A 19,726-nucleotide genomic window follows, 5' to 3' on the forward strand; every position below is an offset into this window, starting at 1 on the left:
TGAGACGATGCTTCATCCAGTCCCAAACATGCTCAATGGGGGACAGATCCGGAGATCTTGCTGGCCAGGGTAGTTGACTTACACCTTCTAGAGCACGTTGGGTGGCACGGGATACATGCGGACGTGCATTGTCCTGTTGGAACAGCAAGTTCCCTTGCCGATCTAGGAATGGTAGAACGATGGGTTCGATGACGGTTTGGATGTACCGTGCACTATTCAGTGTCCCCTCGACGATCACCAGTGGTGTACGGCCAGTGTAGGAGATCGCTCCCCACACCATGATGCCGGATGTTGGCCCTGTGTGCCTCGGTCGTATGCAGTACTGATTGTGGCGCTCACCTGCACGGCGCCAAACACGCATACGACCATCATTGGCACCAAGGCAGAAGCGACTCTCATCGCTGAAGACGACACGTCTCCATTCGTCCCTCCATTCACGCCTGTCGCGACACCACTGGAGGCGGGCTGCACGATGTTGGGGCGTGAGCGGAAGACGGCCTAACGGTGTGCGGGACCGTAGCCCAGCTTCATGGAGACGGTTGCGAATGGTCCTCGCCGATACCCCAGGAGCAACAGTGTCCCTAATTTGCTGGGAAGTGGCGGTGCGGTCCCCTACGGCACTGCGTAGGATCCTACGGTCTTGGCGTGCATCCGTGCGTCGCTGCGGTCCGGTCCCAGGTCGACGGGCACGTGCACCTTCCGCCGACCACTGGCGACAACATCGATGTACTGTGGAGACCTCACGCCCCACGTGTTGAGCAATTCGGCGGTACGTCCACCCGGCCTCCCGCATGCCCACTATACGCCCTCGCTCAAAGTCCGTCAACTGCACATACGGTTCACGTCCACGCTGTCGCGGCATGCTACCAGTGTTAAAGACTGCGATGGAGCTCCGTATGCCACGGCAAACTGGCTGACACTGACGGCGGCGGTGCACAAATGCTGCGCAGCTAGCGCCATTCGACGGCCAACACCGCGATTCCTGGTGTGTCCGCTGTGCCGTGCGTGTGATCATTGCTTGTACAGCCCTCTCGCAGTGTCCGGAGCAAGTATGGTGGGTCTGACACACCGGTGTCAATGTGTTCTTTTTTCCATTTCCAGGAGTGTATATAGGAATGAATAATGTTGATGCTGCTTTCGTAGTATGGTTTTGGTGGAGTATAAGAACGTCAGTAATTATGATTGCTATCATTGGCCTGAAAGATAGTTGAGAGTACTTTGAGGGTGATTCATGGTAAAGCTGAGGAAGGAGTGTGGGCCGAAACCTAGGACTGCATTAGGAGAGGGTATTCTCGACTGCAGTTAGAATTTTTTTTTTTGTTATTTCATACCCTAGCTCCTAACGGAACTAACGGCCTTGCCCCAGTGGTCACCGGTTCCCGTCAGATCAGCGAAGTTAAGCGCTGTTGGACTGGGCTAGCTCTTGGATGGGTGACCATCCAGTCTGCCGAGCACTGTTGTCAAGCGGGGTGCACTCAGCCCTTGTGAGGCAGACAGAGGAGCTACTTAGACTGAGAAGTAGCGGCTCCGGTCTCGGAAACTGACATACGATCGGGAGAGCAGTGTGCTGACCACATGCCACTCCGTATCCACATCCAGTGACTCCTGTGGGCTGAGGATGACACGGTGGCCGCTCGGTACCGTTGGGCCTTCATGGCTTGGGGGAGTTTAGTTTAGTTTAGTAGCTCCTAACGGGCACACGTTCCACTCTTCAGCCATCGGTTATACAAAATTGACAGTGTACAGCTTCTTTTGGAAATATAAAATCAATGTGGATCAACTGTTTTTATTGCTTATGTGGATGATGATGTGAAGGCTCCTGGTAACTGTGGAGTAAACTTTCGATGGCGGTGGGATTGATGCAGATGTTTTGTATAGAAGAAGGCGTCTACCTAGTCTTTGGAGATGGATGTGGTGTTGGTGTCATGTTATGGACATTTTTATGGTTGTATAGAGGTGTATGGGATGGGTAAGGAAAACTCATAAGTGATAGGATGAGTAGTTTTCGGGGTTTCGTTTCTGCTTACAAAAGTGGAAAACTGTGTACAGTGGAAATGATGATCCTATTTAAAATGAATAAGAACAGGCTGCTTTAGGTGGTATAATCAGTGTTTCTCAACCTTTGTCAACTCAGGGCCGCTTGCTGTCTTGGAATAATGGACGGGGCATTCTCCCCTGCTCTCTTTCCTCACCGCAAGTCTTCGTACTTTAAGCACAAAATTTACTGTATACACAAATCACATTACGTACTTACTATTGTCATAATAAGACCTGGAGAAATGGGCAAGTTTTATACATAGCAGACAATAATATAAATTACACTTTCTTTTACTCATTTCCAAAACTTTTTCTTTTAACAAAACCAGTGAAATTTTTCAGAAATTTGCTTTATAAAACTAATTTATTTATTTCACGGTACAGATTAGATTGTGATAGTGCGGCTCGTTTGTGTTATATTGGTTGTACAAATATTATTGTAATCAATGTTATTGGATTCAGCTGGCATGTATTGTCATACCAGTATTCAGGAAATTAATTACACATAAATTTTATTATGATTCGTTTCGGTTCATCATCAACAGATGATGGCCGCCAAGTGAGATCTCTGATATTTTCTTCGTCCGCTAAAAGAACTTATTTAAGAGGAAATAGTGTCACATTTAAATTTTCTTGTTTTGTATTCTTGCTGCAGTGTCCGTTCTTGTCACACAACTGAAAGGTTAGGTTAGGTTAGGTTAGGTTAGGTTAGGTATTAGCGTCACAGCAGAGCTTGTTCTTGAAAAAACTTCGTGTCATCTGAAGTCCCGATAGTCGGGACATAACGGGAAATTTTGCTAAGGGGTGGCCACCGGCGCGTGGTGGCGTCCCGCTGTTTGCCCTGGCTTGTGAGACATGTCGCCTGTACTGGTAGATGGCCGGGCTGCGTGACGTAGGCGCGTCACCTGGCCGCGGCCCAGGTCCCCCATACCTGGGCTGCCACAGCTGAGAGTCATTACGGCTGGCCGCTCGCTTCGTCCTCGCTGGCTGGTGTGGGTCACGGAATCTGCACAATCCTCAAGAGTGGTCAAGTGCCATATTCTCTCACAAATGTCATTACATTGATATAATCCATTTCGATAAAAAGAAAATACTGATGAATACAAAATTTTTCCTTTACTTAATATAATTATTTATTTTATTACTAAGGAAGCAAATCCAAAACTAACATTAATGACTGCAGGGCCCTGTTAACGTTGTATGGACGTAAATTATGTGGTGTGAGGTCTCTTTCTTTGTGTGTGCACGTGTTTTGTGTTAGTTTTTGGTTAGTTCTACTCCTGTCATGCACTCTAATTTTACGCTAGCGCTACCTCTATACCTCCACCAAACATGCAGACTTCTCCTAATACTAAATACTGATTTACTGTACTACCATATGCCTTTGCTAACACTACCGAAGCGAATTTTCATGCATTTTATTCCTTGTATATTCCTCTTTTATTCTTCGATGTCCATCACCGTTGTCTGCTGACGCTGAAGTGGCCGGGAAGTGCTGGTGATTTGCCTGAAACCTTTGAAGGCATTTTATGATTGTGTACTCGTAATTGTACATCCTCAAAGTAAGCCTCCTGCCTCCTCTGTCAGGATCACTGCTGCTGAAATGAAACAGAAGCATCTGCCTTATTTATATACACAGTCGCTGACACCATTGGGCCTGAGGGGGCCCGACTCCCCTCAAAAATTCGTTTCGGGGGGGCGGAGCCCCCAATAATTTAATAAAATTATTAGTTGTATTATATTTTGTCAAATTAAAAAATTATGTTGGAATTTTTTATTTTCGTTGTTTGACGATAGTTACCTTTTAAAATGCATTTAGTAATGAGTTAAAACAAATAATTATTACGGAAGTAAGCAGGTTCACTGAAAGCCAGTGGTGTGAATCATGATAGTGTTACTGTGCTGCAGGCACACGTAGAATTTGTCTTCAGGCAAAGTCTGGCACCGGCAGGCCAGCGCTGCCGCCACGGCGACATCAAAAGGACTGGAGCAGAAGCGCCTGGAACCCTCAGCCTCGCGTCGCCTTGACGCTTCGAGACATTACGACACCGGGGCTCTATAAAGCCCATCCTGCCGTCGTAGTCATTCAGCATGGATAGTTTCGTTCAGTGCATGCTGCAGACGAGTCTAATGTTCCGACTTTAGTGTCTAGTGGACTGTTTTATATGACTATACTTTATTCGCTTACTTTAGTCTCTTAGTGTACTGTGAATTAACTTTGCAATGGATAAATCTGTTACCAAAAAGGCGCGCTTAGAAGTTGATGATACTGCAAGTCAACCTTTAGCAATTATTGTGTTGTCAATTGCTTCGTCGTCTTCAGGCCAGGATCGTTCACAGCCGAAACCTGGACAATCCGGTAAGGCAAAATCATTTCGGAAGTCTTAGTTGATCAAATATACTTGGCTAGAATATAAGCATCTACCGAAAATGTTTTTTACAAAACCTGCAAAGAGGCAAATGCTAAAAATCTTGTACAATTTTCTTCAAAAAAAGAAGATGCATTTGCCTCTGTAGGGTTTTCTAACTGGAAAAAGGCTTTGAAAAAATGCCGTCATGAAAATACGTTTACACGTAAAGAAGGTGTCCTGTAACTAAATTCTATCACTAACCGAAGTGTGGCCTCCCAACTGAATGAACAGTTAGACAGTGAAATGAAGGAAGGCCGTTTAGCTATTGAGACAATTTTTACTACTGTGCAATTTCTATGCCGACAAGGACTACATGAAGATGTAAACTCAAATTTTTTTTCAATTGTTGGAACTACAAAAGAATGACATAGCTGAGTGTAAAGATTGGCTAGGACGTTCGGGGTATAAGTGGAAGCCCCACGATATTCAAAAAGAGATCGTTGATATATTAGGAAAGTCTGTGTTCAGAAAGGTTTTGGCTTCAATAAAGAAGATTGAACATTTTTCTATTATGGTTGACGAAACAAGTGATTCTTCGATTCACGAACAAGTGTCATTTTGTATTCGTACTGTCGATGATTCCTTAATCATCAATGAAGACTTTATTGGTTTATATGAGACCCTCAACACCGACACACGAATTCTGTTTAGTATTTTGAAAGATGTTTTTACTCGTCTTGATTAGTTAATGTTTAACAGTGCTTTGATGGTGCCTCGAATATGAGAGGTAAGTTCAAAGGACTAAAAAAGTTAGTTCTGGATTACAACCAAAAGCACGTTATGTGCACTGCACTGCTCACAGTTTAGACTTGGCAGTTGTAGACACTCTCCGCCATCTTGCGTCTATGAGGGATATTATGGCTTTAGCCAAGGACTTAATAAACACCGTAAGGGAATACAACAAAAGGATGGGACTTTTCAGAAGCATACGCTGTGAGAACGCCAACAACCAAGCTCGTCTATGACCCCTTTGCCCGACTCGATGGACTATGCGAGCTTCTAGTATCTTGACAATATTGAAAAACTTTGAAGAACTGCTAGAGTTTTTTGAAACATTTTCTGCAGAGGACAAAACAGAGGCAGGTCACCAATGTGCAGGCTACGTTGAGTCAACGTTACAATTCAAGACTTATTTCTTTTTACGTCTTTATCGCCATGCAATGAACCCAGTAGAGGATGTCAATGAAAAAATTCAGTGCCCTGATCCAAGTGCTGCTGATCTGTAAAAAATATATGAGGGCTTGATTTGTAGATTGAATGGAAGGCGTGATAGTTTTGAACAGTTTTGGGAATTGTGTTTACAAGAAAAACCGTCACAAGTTGATGATCCTTCACTTCCTCGGAATCAAAGTATACCAAAGAAGTATGAAAACAACGAAGCCAGCTCACCGCACACATTCAAAACCCTAAACGAATACTGCAAAGCTATTCACATAGAAGTTTGTGAAATGGCGCGATCTTGCATTACTGATCCGTTTTCTTCAACTGGACTCACACAGATCATTGCAGTTGAACAAGTGTGCTTGCTTTTAGTAAACAGAGGTGAAACAAATTAGGGAAACTCAAATGAGTTTTTCAAAAATAACCTAGGCCTGTCCGGCAAGATTTACTGAGGGATGAGCTCGCTGCCACTTGCTTTCAACTTCCAACATGCCGTTTCTACGAACTCAATAATGGTTCAAATGGCTCTGAGCACTATGCGACTTAACTTCTGAGGTCATCAGTCACCTAGAACTTAGAACTACTCAACCTAACTAACCTAAGGACATCACACATATCCATGCCCGAGGCAGGATTCGAACCTGCGACCAGAGCGGTCGCTCGGTTCCAGACTGTAGCGCCTAGAACCGCACGACCACTCCGGCCGGCTTCTACGAACTAAGAGCCATAAAAATACCTCATACTTTTAGTGCACCACCAGGCTCCATCAACGCCTGCTGAGGCCGTTAACTGTCTAGAGTCTCGCTCAAGTTGTGTAACGTTGTAACAAAATCTTTATGAAAAATAGGTGAGAGAGTAACTTGTCCCCCCTTAGCCTCTATAGACTGTGTAACAAATGCAAAATTTCTAGGGATGAATATTGATTCTCAGTTGAAATTGTGTGAGCACACAAAGGTACTTGCAAACAGAATGTCATCAGCATGTTATGCCCTTAGAATCCTATCATCAGTGTGTTACATACAGTGTCTTTTAGTTAAATACTGTTCATATGTACACTCAATTCTTAGGTATGGTATTCTTTTTTGGGGAACAAATGCACGAAGTATAAACACAAGTTTCAAACTCCAGGAAACAATACTGTTCATATGTACACTCAATTCTTAGGTATGGTATTCTTTTTTGGGGAACAAATGCACGAAGTATAAACACAAGTTTCAAACTCCAGGAAAGAGCCATAAGAATAATAACCAAAAATAGCAACCGACTTCATTGTAAAGATCTGTTCAAAACACTGGGTATTTTAACTGCTCTGTGTAAATACATTTACCAGTCAGTTGTAAACGTCAAAACTAACATTGGTAATTACTGCATAAACAGCTCTATCCATAACCATGAAACAAGAGCTAACTCAACTTATTTACAAAAAAAAAAAAAAAACATAAAACTCAAAACAATAATTTCTACCAAGGAATAAAACTGTACAATAAATCACCAAAAGAGTTTAAAGAAATTGCAAAAATACACTTATTTAAAAAGTTAGCTAAAAAGTACCTGTTATGCAATACATTTTATACAGGGTGACACAGAATAACGGGGATGTTTGAAATGAGCAGTGGCAGCCATGTGCAGGTGGCAGCATTGCGTGTTCGTGACAGCGAGGAAACAGTCCGCCATTTCAGTAATCATGGATCAGTGCAACGGACAACAGCGTGCGTTAGACATAAAAACGATTTATAAAAACAATGATAGTTTTGTAGCGGGGCAGAGGGAGTTCCGGCATTTTTATAATTTAGGACGTCATGATGCCGATCCGTCGAAACACGCGATAAAATGTTGGGTTAATAACTTTGAAGAGACTGGATCTGCCCTCAAGAAGAAACCAACAGGACGACCAAGAAGTGTACGTTCTCCAGCGAACATTGATGCTTTACGCGAGTCTGTCTTAACGGAGCCCACGGCGTTCAGTTCGTAAGCAAGCAGCAGTGGCTGAAATGTCCCGAGAGAGTGTTCGCAGAATTCTTCATCTTGATTTAAAATCTCATCCGTACAAACTGCAGATGGTGCAACAATTGAAGGACAACGATTACCGGTTACGATTAGGATTTTGTCAACAAATGATTACAAAAATAAATAATGACGATGAATTTCTAAACATGTTGTGTATGTCAGATGAGGCATATTTTCATCTCACAGACTATGTGATTAAACAGAACTACTGTTACTGGGTAAACACAAATCCTAATGGCGTTCATGAGCGCCCTTTACACGCTAGTAAAGTGACAGTATGTTGTGGTGTTTCATCACATGGGATTATCAGACCGTATTTTTTCGCAAATGAACAGGCAAACACAATAACTGCCAATGCCGATCGTTAAGTGGAGATGTTACGAACTTTCGTTATACCTGCATTGAACAACTTTCCAAACGTTCAATAAGCCTGGTTTCAGCAGGACGGAGTGATATCACACACTGCACGCTAATCAATGTCATATGTGTGAGAACTGTATGGCAACCGTGTGATCTCTCGATTCGGTAACATTTCCTGGCCCCTTTAGGTTGCCAGGATTCACAGTATCCCAGCTGACATGTTGCAACGATCAATGAGGAATCTCAACAGCAGATTTCACAAATGTATTCGTACAGGAGGACGCCATCTAAAGGACGTAATTTTTAAAAATCTAAAATGCCATCAATGTTTCGTAAATGGCAAAGTTTAAGGTTTCAATTATTATGAATGCAATTTATTTCCTTCATCACTTCTAGTTTTATTGGATTGTGGAAATGTTCCCGTTTTTCTGTGTCACCCCGTACATTGAAGGATTACTTAGATAAAACAGCGTAGGGGTTTGGTAAAAAAAAGGTTATACAAATAAATAATAATAATTATTATAAAACATCAAACATTCCATATAACACCTTCACGCTAGGCTTTCTCTTTCGTTTTTCCTTTTCTAGAGAAACTTACCCATAAGTTATGCATAGCACAGTACTAGCACATCTTCCTCTTTCTGAGCTCAACATCTCACTCAATATAGAGGGATGCTGACTAAGTTTTTTAGGATAGCAAATGGGAAGTAGGGGTACAGAAAATGGCCCAGAGATCACCAGTGTGTGTGTGTTTGTGTGTATTCTGAGCGAAGTGTTATGAAACAATATACGTATAGTGTGTGCAGTGGCTGATAGTGAGATATGAGTGAACAGTGTGGCATTACATTATTTAATAAGTTATTCGTAAAAAAATTGTATACCGGGAGTAAATTTAATGATTGTCTCTAACTAGAAGTTTGTAAATGTATGTGTATATGAATTAGCTTATTTTGAATTGGTCAAAACTTGTAAATACTTTGACATGTCCTATATCCTTTTAAAAAGAGATCTATGGATGAATAAAACTACTACTCTACTACTGCTATTACTACTACATTGCCGTACCAATCTTTTTGAAATTAATTACGTGTCTGTTGCCTGCTGGTAACTCGAGCAATCCGTGGTCCGTCTTTGATTAGTAATCAAAACGTCCCTGGTTGTAACCCAGCCACTGGTTAAACTTTGAATAAAAATAGTCAGCAATGGCGGCCGAAGGCTTCCGGTATAAGAAGTCACCTTCGTTCTGCGAACTGCCTTGTCGAAAAGGACGGAGGAGCGGACTGAGGTTCAGGGTACTCTCTTGTCCTTCGAGTGGGAAACTGCCCCAAAAAGGCAGAAGAATAGGCTATGGTCAACGGCATGAGTTTGCAGAAGGCAGAGGAAGCCACTGCGTTAAAAACAGATAAAGTAGTTCTACAGAGCGTACGGCTTGTAATTGAAGAAGTGTCATGATCATCCCTCCATTGACAAAATATTCCGCACTAGTCCACCACTTGGAACTCGGAAAGGGATTGTCATGGGGGGGGACCTAGAGAAGAAGCTGGAACAACCAACAAAGTCACAGCACAGAAGTTTAATCGTAGTAGGAAAGCTAGGAAATGTGAGAAGGGGAATGCGAAGGCTCAGTCTAGATAATGTGGAGGCAATGAAGTGAAATGGAATGAAGATAAGGATTTCTGGTCAGAAAAATATAGGGAAACATCAACGGTAACAGAAAAGATAGTTCAGGTATACTCGTACATGGCGATGTCACAAGCAGAAGATGAAGAGACAGAGAAAGTGTATGAGCGCATTGAACGGGTTATTTAGTATTTAAAGGGAGATGAGAATGTAATAATCATGGGGGATGGAACGCGGTTGTAGAGGAAGGAACAGAGGAAAGTGTTATAAGAGCATACGGGCTAGGCAGTAGGAATGAGAGAGGAGGGACTAATTGAGTTCTCTAATAAATCTCAGATGATAATAATGAATAATATGTTCAAGAATTACAAAAGGAAGAGGTAAATTTGAAAAAGACCTGGATACACGGGAAGATTCCAACTGGATCATGTGATGATCAAACACTGATTTCGAAATCAGATATTGGATTGTAAATTGTAGCCAGGAGCAGATATCGACTCAGGTCGTTATTTTGTAATGATGAAGAGCAGACTGAAGTTTAAGGGAATTGCGCGGAAGAATCAGTGCGGAAACAAGTGGGATACGGAAATACTGAGGAATGATGAGGCGCGTTTGAAACTCGCAAAGGATGTGGATACTGCGATAAAGAATATCGTACTAGGCAGTTCAGTCGAAGAGCAAAAAGCAGACTAGCGCAGGCAAAAAGGACATTCCTGGCCAAGAGGTGTCTGTTGGTATTGAACAGAGACCTTAATTTGAGGAATAGATTTCTGGAAATGCGCGTGTGGAGGACGGCATTGTATGGTCGTGAATCGTGAACTGTGGGAAAAATGTAACAAAAGAGGGTCGAAGAGTTTGAGGTTTGGTACTACAGAAAAAAAATGTTATTGGCGAAGAAAGTTTCGTATGGAAAACACTGCAACAAGAAGGGATAGGATGATGGGATGTGTGTTAGGGCATCAAGGAATAACTTCCAGTGTACTAGAGGGAACTGTAGAGGGCAAAGACAAAACTGTAGGGGAAGACAGAGATTGGAATACATCCAGCAAATAACTGAGGGCCAAGACCTAAGGTGCAAGTGCAAATAAAACTACCACTTAGAGCCTTCTTTTTCCTGCAGCGCATCAATCAGTGGGTGACAACGACCTAGGCTGAGAAACACCACCTGAAAGCAAGGTAGTCCCCCGATGTCTAATCTGTTCTTTTTCAGAAATACAAGGGATACTCATAAATTTTTAATTACACGTCCAAAAATTATGTGACTTTATTATTTTTTTAATTGTTCACAGACACATATCTGCATTCCTGATACACATTGGAATTCCTGTGTCACGGTGCCGAACCACACCTTTAGAGGATACTGAACAAAACGCCGTAGCTCATTGTAAAGTGGATATCGTGCGGTAATTCGTTTTCTGCATTCGGAGGTAAGGAACAGTGCAACAATCGATACTGAGTTGGTGGAAGTGTATGGCAACAGTGCGCCATGATACAGTGTTTAGGTGACGAACAGCTTCCAAAGGAAGAAATGGCAGACCGTCCCTCTGTGAAGAACTCGAAAGGTCAAGGAAAAAATGCCTCTGTGTCAGGGTTTTTTTGCAGCTGGCAAGGTGTGGTGCTAATAAATTAGGCTCGTAAGGGGTAAACCGTCACATGAGCGTACTAGCGAAATCTCCTGATAAATACTACGTGAGTGTGTCAGGACTGTGAGCGGATTGCCTCTGCTACACGACAACGTCCAGTTGATTTTCTGCACAGACCGACCGAGCTGGTGCAGTGGTTAGCGCACTGAGTTCGCGTTCGGGAGGATGACAGTTCGAATCCTGTCCGGCCAGCCAGATTTAAGTTTGCAGTAATTTCGCTAAATCGCTTGAGACAACTACTGACATGATTGCTTTAAAACTGGCTCGGTCAATTTCCTTAGCCACCATTTCGTAATCTGAATTTGTGCTCCGTCTCCACTGACTACTCTGTCGAAGGGGACTTTAATATCTGATCTTCCTTCCTTCTTCATTCTGCACAGGGCACAGTCACGTTATGCTGCTTCTTTTGAACTATCAGATTTGGCCTTACCGCCTCATTCTCCTGATATGACACCCCAGTGACTTCTTCCTCTTTCGCCAGATGAAGAAACCATTTCGTGGCAGATATTTCCAGAATGACGACGAGGAGGTAATTTCTGAGGTGGTGCTTTTCCTCAACTACCAAAATATATACTTAAACAACCAAGGCGTGCGCCAAGTTATCCACCGTTGAGAAAGAAGTGTCCATTGCAATAACGAGTTTTCCGATATTATGTAAAAATGATTCTTGGAGGTTGGTATTTAAATAATGTACTCTTCTAGCATTTGTGACTTCTGTTTCAGTACGTATTTGTTCTGCTAGGAAAGAGTCAACATTAACAAAATTTTTGATGAATAATAATGTAACTAAATATAGTACTCATCATTTAAGCACTCCATGATTCAGTTTCCTCATACTCTCTCTCAGGGTAGATGCCTAGATCAGAGGTCCTGGGTCTTAAATAATCAAGTGAAAAATCGTCTTCACATTATCACTGCACAATACTTATTCCACATGCTGACTTATCACGACAGTAAGCAATTACATTATTCATCATTTAGCACTAAAGAGAGCTTCTTCACATGTGCCTTTCTCACAGTCATAAAACAAAGATTAGTTGCGAAATATATTAGCAGTCTGAGAAAGAGCCCACAAGACGTCTGCAGTGGGGAGTAGAACTGAAATGATTGCTTTGGCGTGAATTCAGATCTAGATACTAGACCATGAGCCTCTAGTACAGTGGTAGTCAAACTTGTTTTGCTTAAGAGCCAATACTGACACTGGAGAGCGACGCCTCGGCCGCATAGGAAATGAGGTGTAACGAGGTCACTCAAACAGAAATTCAGTTTTCACCGAACCTTGGTTTTTGATAGAAACTCACCGCGTAAACATTTTGAATCTACATAATAATATGTAGATTCAAAATGTTTACGCGGTGAGTTTCACGCCAAATATTTTTGAGTGAAAAAATAATACACTGGAACTAAGGCGATCAATTTTCCGTACCTAAGGGGACATTGTGGCTAGTGCCCTAGCAACAGGGTCCCATGTTTGTAATTGTGATTTGTGAACACGTTTTCTTGTCATTTTCATGCCCTAGTACGAAAACTGTTTACAATCTGACTCTGTATTAGGACAAATATAAAAGAACAGAAATGTTTTAAAATAATGTAACTTAATTAATTCAATATTGTCACAAAGGGATAGAATGGTGGAGGATGGCTTTGTACATAAAAGGGTTTAGAAGTCAGTTTTATCTGTGGTATTATGCGTGTTTTTTGGAAGCAGCTAATTCTTACTGGTGTGAACAATTTGGCCACTTTACCCGACAAGTAGTGTGTCAACTTTTCCCGATCGGTTGCCAAGTCAGCATTACTGGTTCACAGAAGAAGAAACTATCAAAGTGAAATAAATAACAAAGTACTGTATGGAATGCCAAAACACTTTGTTCAAACACTGGCATTGTAAAAAATTATTACTCTCCATACAACTGAGGTAACAAGAATAATATACATGACTTATCTTACATGAGACGACTCAGAAATACAAAAATTTTTACTAAAAAATTGCAAAACAAAGTTGCTGTCAGCTTCACTGGCGACAATGGCTATGTATCTTAGAAATAGCTACGGTCGCAGGTTCGAATCCTGCCTCGGGCATGGGCGCTTGTGATGTCCTTAGGTTAGTTAGGTTTAAGTAGTTCTAAGTTCTAGGGGACTGATGACCTCAAATGCTGAGTCCCATAGTGCTCAGAGCCATTTGAACCATTTTGTCAGAAATAGTCTGACCACTTTTCTGGAGGTAGCAACACCATTCAGGGCAAAAAAATATGCAATGCCACTTTTCCCGTCCTGACAACTTTGCCACACTTTCCATTACCGACTTTACTACAAAGTAACCTACAAAAAATAGTATGTTGTATCAATTAACAACAGTAACTGCCAGGCCCGGATAGAATCCCATTTTGGTTTTACAAAGAGTACTGTAGGGCACTGGCCCCTTACCTACCCTGTATTTATCGTGAATCTCTCGCACAGCACAAAGCCCCAAGTGACTGGAAAAAAGCGCAAATGACTCTAATATATAAGAAGAGTAAAAGAACGGACCCGCGAAATTACAGAACAATATCTCTAACTTCGGTTTGCTGTAAAATACTTGAAAATATTTTCAGTTCGAATATACTAATCTTTCTTGAGACTGAGAAACTTATGTCCACAAATCAGAATGGTTTTTGAAAGCATCGCTCGTGCGAAACTCAGCTTGCCCACTTCTCACATGATATACAGAGTGATTATAATTAAAATTTCAATACGCTGTAGAAATAACACCACTGGTCAGAATGATGTCAAATTGCAACGGAATATTATTGGAGAGGGGGAAAACGTATGGCAGAAGAAGAAAATAGTAGGAAATTGATTAATAGATGGTGCTGTATGTGTCAGAACACGTAAATGAAAACACCTGTCATGTGTGACCCATTGAAGTTGGTATAAACACGCCGGGTGCACGGCTTTTCCTCCTTTCGCGTCTGCGACGTTCGCCATGACTGTCTCAATGCAGGATCGCTGTATGCTTGTAAAACTGTATTACAAGAATGATGACTGTGCACACGTCGCTCTGCAGAAGTTCTGGACACTGAATGGTCTGAAAAAAGGCGTTGGTCTGATGACTGCTGTGGGTCTGGAGAAAATGATTAGGAAATTTGAAAAGACGGATTCTTTTGGTGTGCAACCTGGTAGAGGGAGGAAACGAATTGATTCGACGTCATTGGAAGCAGTGGCCCACAGCTGTACAGGAGGAGACGAGTGTTGGTGTACAAATGTGTAGTGCACGGAGAATTGCCCGAACATTGAACATACCCGTGAGCACAGTGCGTAAAATGCTACGAAACATCCTCTTTTGCTATCAAATCTAAATTACCCATGTGCACGAGTTGCTTCCTGTTGACCTGCCAGCAAGAGAGACCTTTGCTTTAGAATTTCTTGCTCGCATGGAAGTGGACAATGATTGGCCGTGGAAGGTTTTGTGGACAGACGAAGCCTACTTTCATCTGACAGGATATGTCAATACACAGAATTGTCGAATATAGGCAACGAAAAATCCACAGGCAAATCAACCAGTACCACTTCATCGTGAAAAGGTCACTGTTTGGTGTGGGTTTACGGCATAATTTATCATAGGGCCATATTTTTTCGAAGAGACAGATGCTTCCGGTCCTGTTACCTATACCGTTACTGGTAAGAGCTATGAGTGTCTTTTGCGCAACCACGTCATTCCAGCTCTCCAACAGCGTGGATGGGATCATTTTTATGTAAGATGGCGAACCTCCGCACATTGCAAATCCAGTTAAGCAGCTACTAAAGCGCCATTTCGGAAATGCTAGAATTATCAGCCGCCATTTCCCTACAGCCTGGCGGTCCCGATCACCTAATCTTAATCCGTGTGGATTTTGGCTGTGGGGCTGTCTGAAAGTTGTGTTCGGTGTTCCGCTTGCAGACTTAGCTGCATTGAAAGCACGCATTGCGCAACACATTCTGAACGTGACCCCGGAAACACTTCGATCAATTGTAGACCATGCTATTTTTCTGGATTTCAACTTGTTGCAGAAAGCAGTGGACAGCATACTGAACATGTTTTGCGCCAGTCACACGTAAATTAATAATCCGATTTGATTTTGATTGATGTTTTTTATGCGATATTTGGCCTCAGGACAGTTAAAAACCGATGTGATTGATGCTATTTATGCGGTTTTTGGCCTCAGGACAATTAAAAACCGATATTTCCCATCCGATGTGAGATGGACCTTGCTGTGGTGGATGGGCTTACATAAATAACAGTATCACACCTGTACCCCCATGCACACTGAGCTGTGCAGTTTGTTTAACGTCAAACATACGTCTTAGGAATTGTTGTATGATTCATTTGTCATTTGTAGTCGACCACTATTAAATTATGATGCTTACATTTACTACATTTTGTAACTATTTATCTACATCTACATCTACATGGTTACTCTGCAATTCACACTTAAGTGCCTGGCAGAGGGTTCATCTAACCATTTTCATACTACTTGTCTACCATTTCACTCTCGAATGGCGCGTTGGAAAAGGAACACCTAAATCTTTCCGTTCGAGCTCTGATTTCTCTTATTTTATTATGATGATCATTTCTCCCTACGTAGGTGGGTGTCAACAAAATATTTTCGTATTCGGAAGAGAACGTTGGTGACTGAAATTTCGGAAATAGATCTCGCAGCAAAGAAAACCGCCTTTGTTTCAGTGACTGCCACCCCAATTCGCGTATCATATCAGTGACACTCTCACCCCCATTGCGTGATAAAACGAAACGAGCTGCCATTCTTTGCACTTTTTCGATGTCCTCCGTCAATCCTACCTGGTAAGGATCCCACACCACGTAGCAATATTCCAGCAGAGGACGGACAAGTGTAATGTAGGCTGTCTCTTAGTAGGTTTGTCGCATCTTCTAAGTGTTATGCCAACAAAGCGCATTGTCGCCTTGGTCTTTCCAATTTAAGTTGCTCTTAATTGTAATTCCTAGGTATTTAATCGAATTGACAGCCATTAGATTTGTGAGCTTTATCGTATATCCGAAATTTCTCGGACTTCTTTTAGTACCCATGTGGAGGACCTCTCACTTTTCTTTGTTTAGTCCCAATTGCCACTTTTCGCACCATACAGAAATTCTCTCTAGATCATTTTGTAATTGGAATTGATCGTCTGATGATTTTACTAGACGGTCAATTACAGCGTCATCTGCAAACAATTTAGGGGGGCTGCTCAAATTATCACCTAGATCATTTATGTAAATCAGGAACAGCAGAGGGCCTATGACACTACCTTGCGTAACGCCAGATATCACTTCTGTTCTACTCGATTATTTACCGTCTGTCACTACGAACTGGAACCTCTCTGAGAGGAAATCACGAATCCAGTCACACAACTGAGACGATACTCCATATGCACGCAATTTGATTAATAGTCGAGTGTGAGGAACGGTATCAAAAGCCTTCTGGAAAACTAGGAATATGGAATCGATCTGAGAACCCTTGTCAACAGCAATCATTACTTCATGGGAATAAAGAGCTAGCTGTGTTGCCCAAGAACGATATTTTCTGAATCCGTGTTGGTTATGTACAAATAAGTCATTTATTTCAAAGTGATTATTTTTCTTCTGCCGTACGTTTTCTCCCTTCTCCGATAATATTCCGTTGCAATTTGACGTCATTCTGACTAGTGGTGTTATTTCTACAGCGGTTTGAAAGTTTAACTTTAATTATAACCACCTTGTACTGTGAACTATGGATGGAGGGCAACAGGCAAATTCCACATTTCTACATTTCCGCAAAGCATGTGACACAGTGCCCATTGCCGGCTGTTAATGAAGGTAGGAGCATATGGAATAAGTTCACAGATATGTGAGTGGCTCGAAGACTTCTTAAGTAATGGAACCCATTACGTTGTCTTCGATGGCGAGTGTTCATCAGAGACAAGGGTATCGTCAGGAGTGCCCCAGGGAAGTGCAGTAGGCCCGCTGTTGTTCTCTATATACATAAATAATTTGGCGGACAGGGTGGGCAGCAGTCTGCTGTTGTTTGGGGACGATGCTGTGGTATACGGTAAGGTGTCGAAGTTGAGTGACTGTAGGAAGACACAAGACGACTTAGACAAAATTTCTAGTTGGTGTGACGAATGGCCGTTAGCTATAAATGTGGAAAAATTTAATGCGGATGAGTGGGAAGAACAAACCTGTAATGTTCGGATACAGTATTACTAGTGTCCTGTTTGACACAGGCAAGTCGTTTAAATATCTGGGCATAACGACGCGAAGCGCAATGAAATAGAACGACGTTGTGAGAACTATGGTGGGGAAGGCGAATGGTTGACTTCGATTTATTCGGGGAATTTTAGGAAAGAGTGGTTCACCTGTAAAGGAGATCGCATATAGGACACTGGTGAGACCTATTCTTGAGTACTGCTCGAGCCTTTGGGATCCGTACCACATCGGATTGAAGCAAGATATCTAAGTAAATCAGAGGCGGGTTGCTAGATTTGTTACCGGTAGGTTCGAAGAACACGTAAGTGTTAAAGAGATGCTTCGGGAACTCAAATGGGAATCCCTGGAGAGAAGGTGTCGCTCATTTTGAGCAACGCTACTGAGAAATTGAGAGTATCGGCATTTGAAGCTGACTGCCAAACGATTCTTCCGCCGGCAACACACATTGGGCCTAAGGATCACGAAGACAAGATACGAAAAATTAGGGCTGATTCGGAGGCATATAGTGAGCTGTGAAACAGGAAAGAAAATGACCGGTAGCGATACAGGGTACCCTCCGCCACGCACTGTAACGTCTCTTAGCAAAAGACATATTATGTAATAAAGAGAAAGCATTATGTGTCATGTTTTGTTCTTGTATAGAATTATGTACTTTTTTATTTAGATAATATCTGTGTCGGCGAGTACTGAAACCGCCACAGACGATACTTATTAAATATCAAACAAAGATGAGAATATGTGACTACTATAAATAGTACAGAACGAACATTAATTTCTCTGTCGTCTTCTTGGAGTTACGTGAGTAGGAAGAGCCTGTGAAGTTATATTGTACGCTTGAGTAGCATTCTTTTGTCAAGATTGTGAGAGGGGCGCCATTAGACATAGCTTTGGAAAGGTGTGTAATAACTTGATTTTTTTAAATGTTTTGAATAGAGTTACTTAGTGAAACCTTGCATTATGATTTGTAATAAGCTTGCCTGGTATTTTATCCCATCCCTTTAAGAAATTTTCAGTTATTTAAATACACTCCTGGAAATGGAAAAAAGAACACATTGACACCGATGTGTCAGACCCACCATACTTGATCCGGACACTGCGAGAGGGCTGTACAAGCAAAGATCACACGCACGGCACAGCGGACACACCAGGAACCGCGGTGTTGGCCGTCGAATGGCGCTAGCTGCGCAGCATTTGTGCACCGCCGCCGTCAGTGTCAGCCAGTTTGCCGTGGCATACGGAGCTCCATCGCAGTCTTTAACACTGGTAGCATGCCGCGACAGCGTGGACGTGAACCGTATGTGCAGTTGACGGACTTTGAGCGAGGGCGTATAGTGGGCATGCGGGAGGCCGGGTGGACGTACCGCCGAATTGCTCAACACGTGGGGCGTGAGGTCTCCACAGTACATCGATGTTGTCGCCAGTGGTCGGCGGAAGGTGGCCGTGCCCGTCGACCTGGGACCGGACCGCAGCGACGCACGAATGCACACCAAGACCGTAGCCGGCCAGTGTGGCCACGCGGTTAAAGGCACTTCAGTCTGGAACCGCGCAACCGCTACGGTCGCAGGTTCGAATCCTGCCACGGGCATGGATGTGTGTGATGTCCTTAGGTTAGTTAGGTTTAAGTAGTTCTAAGTTCTAGGGGACTCATGACCTCAGATGTTAAGTCCCATAGTGCTCAGAGCCATTTGAACCATTTTGATTTGAACCAAGACCGTAGGATCCTACGCAGTGCCGTAGGGACCGCACCGCCACTTCCCAGCAAATTAGGGACACTGTTGCTCCTGGGGTATCGGCGAGGACCATTCGCAACCGTCTCCATGAAGCTGGGCTACGGTCCCGCACACCGTTAGGCCGTCTTCCGCTCACGCCCCAACATCGTGCAGCCCGCCTCCAGTGGTGTCGCGACAGGCGTGAATGGAGGGACGAATGGAGACGTGTCGTCTTCAGCGATGAGAGTCGCTTCTGCCTTGGTGCCAATGATGGTCGTATGCGTGTTTGGCGCCGTGCAGGTGAGCGCCACAATCAGGACTGCATACGACCGAGGCACACAGGGCCAACACCCGGCATCATGGTGTGGGGAGCGATCTCCTACACTGGCCGTACACCACTGGTGATCGTCGAGGGGACACTGAATAGTGCACGGTACATCCAAACCGTCATCGAACCCATCGTTCTACCATTCCTAGACCGGCAAGGGAACTTGCTGTTCCAACAGGACAATGCACGTCCGCATGTATCCCGTGCCACCCAACGTGCTCTAGAAGGTGTAAGTC

Source organism: Schistocerca serialis, chromosome 5 (genome assembly GCF_023864345.2).
Source record: "Schistocerca serialis cubense isolate TAMUIC-IGC-003099 chromosome 5, iqSchSeri2.2, whole genome shotgun sequence".
NCBI lineage: Eukaryota > Metazoa > Arthropoda > Insecta > Orthoptera > Acrididae > Schistocerca > Schistocerca serialis.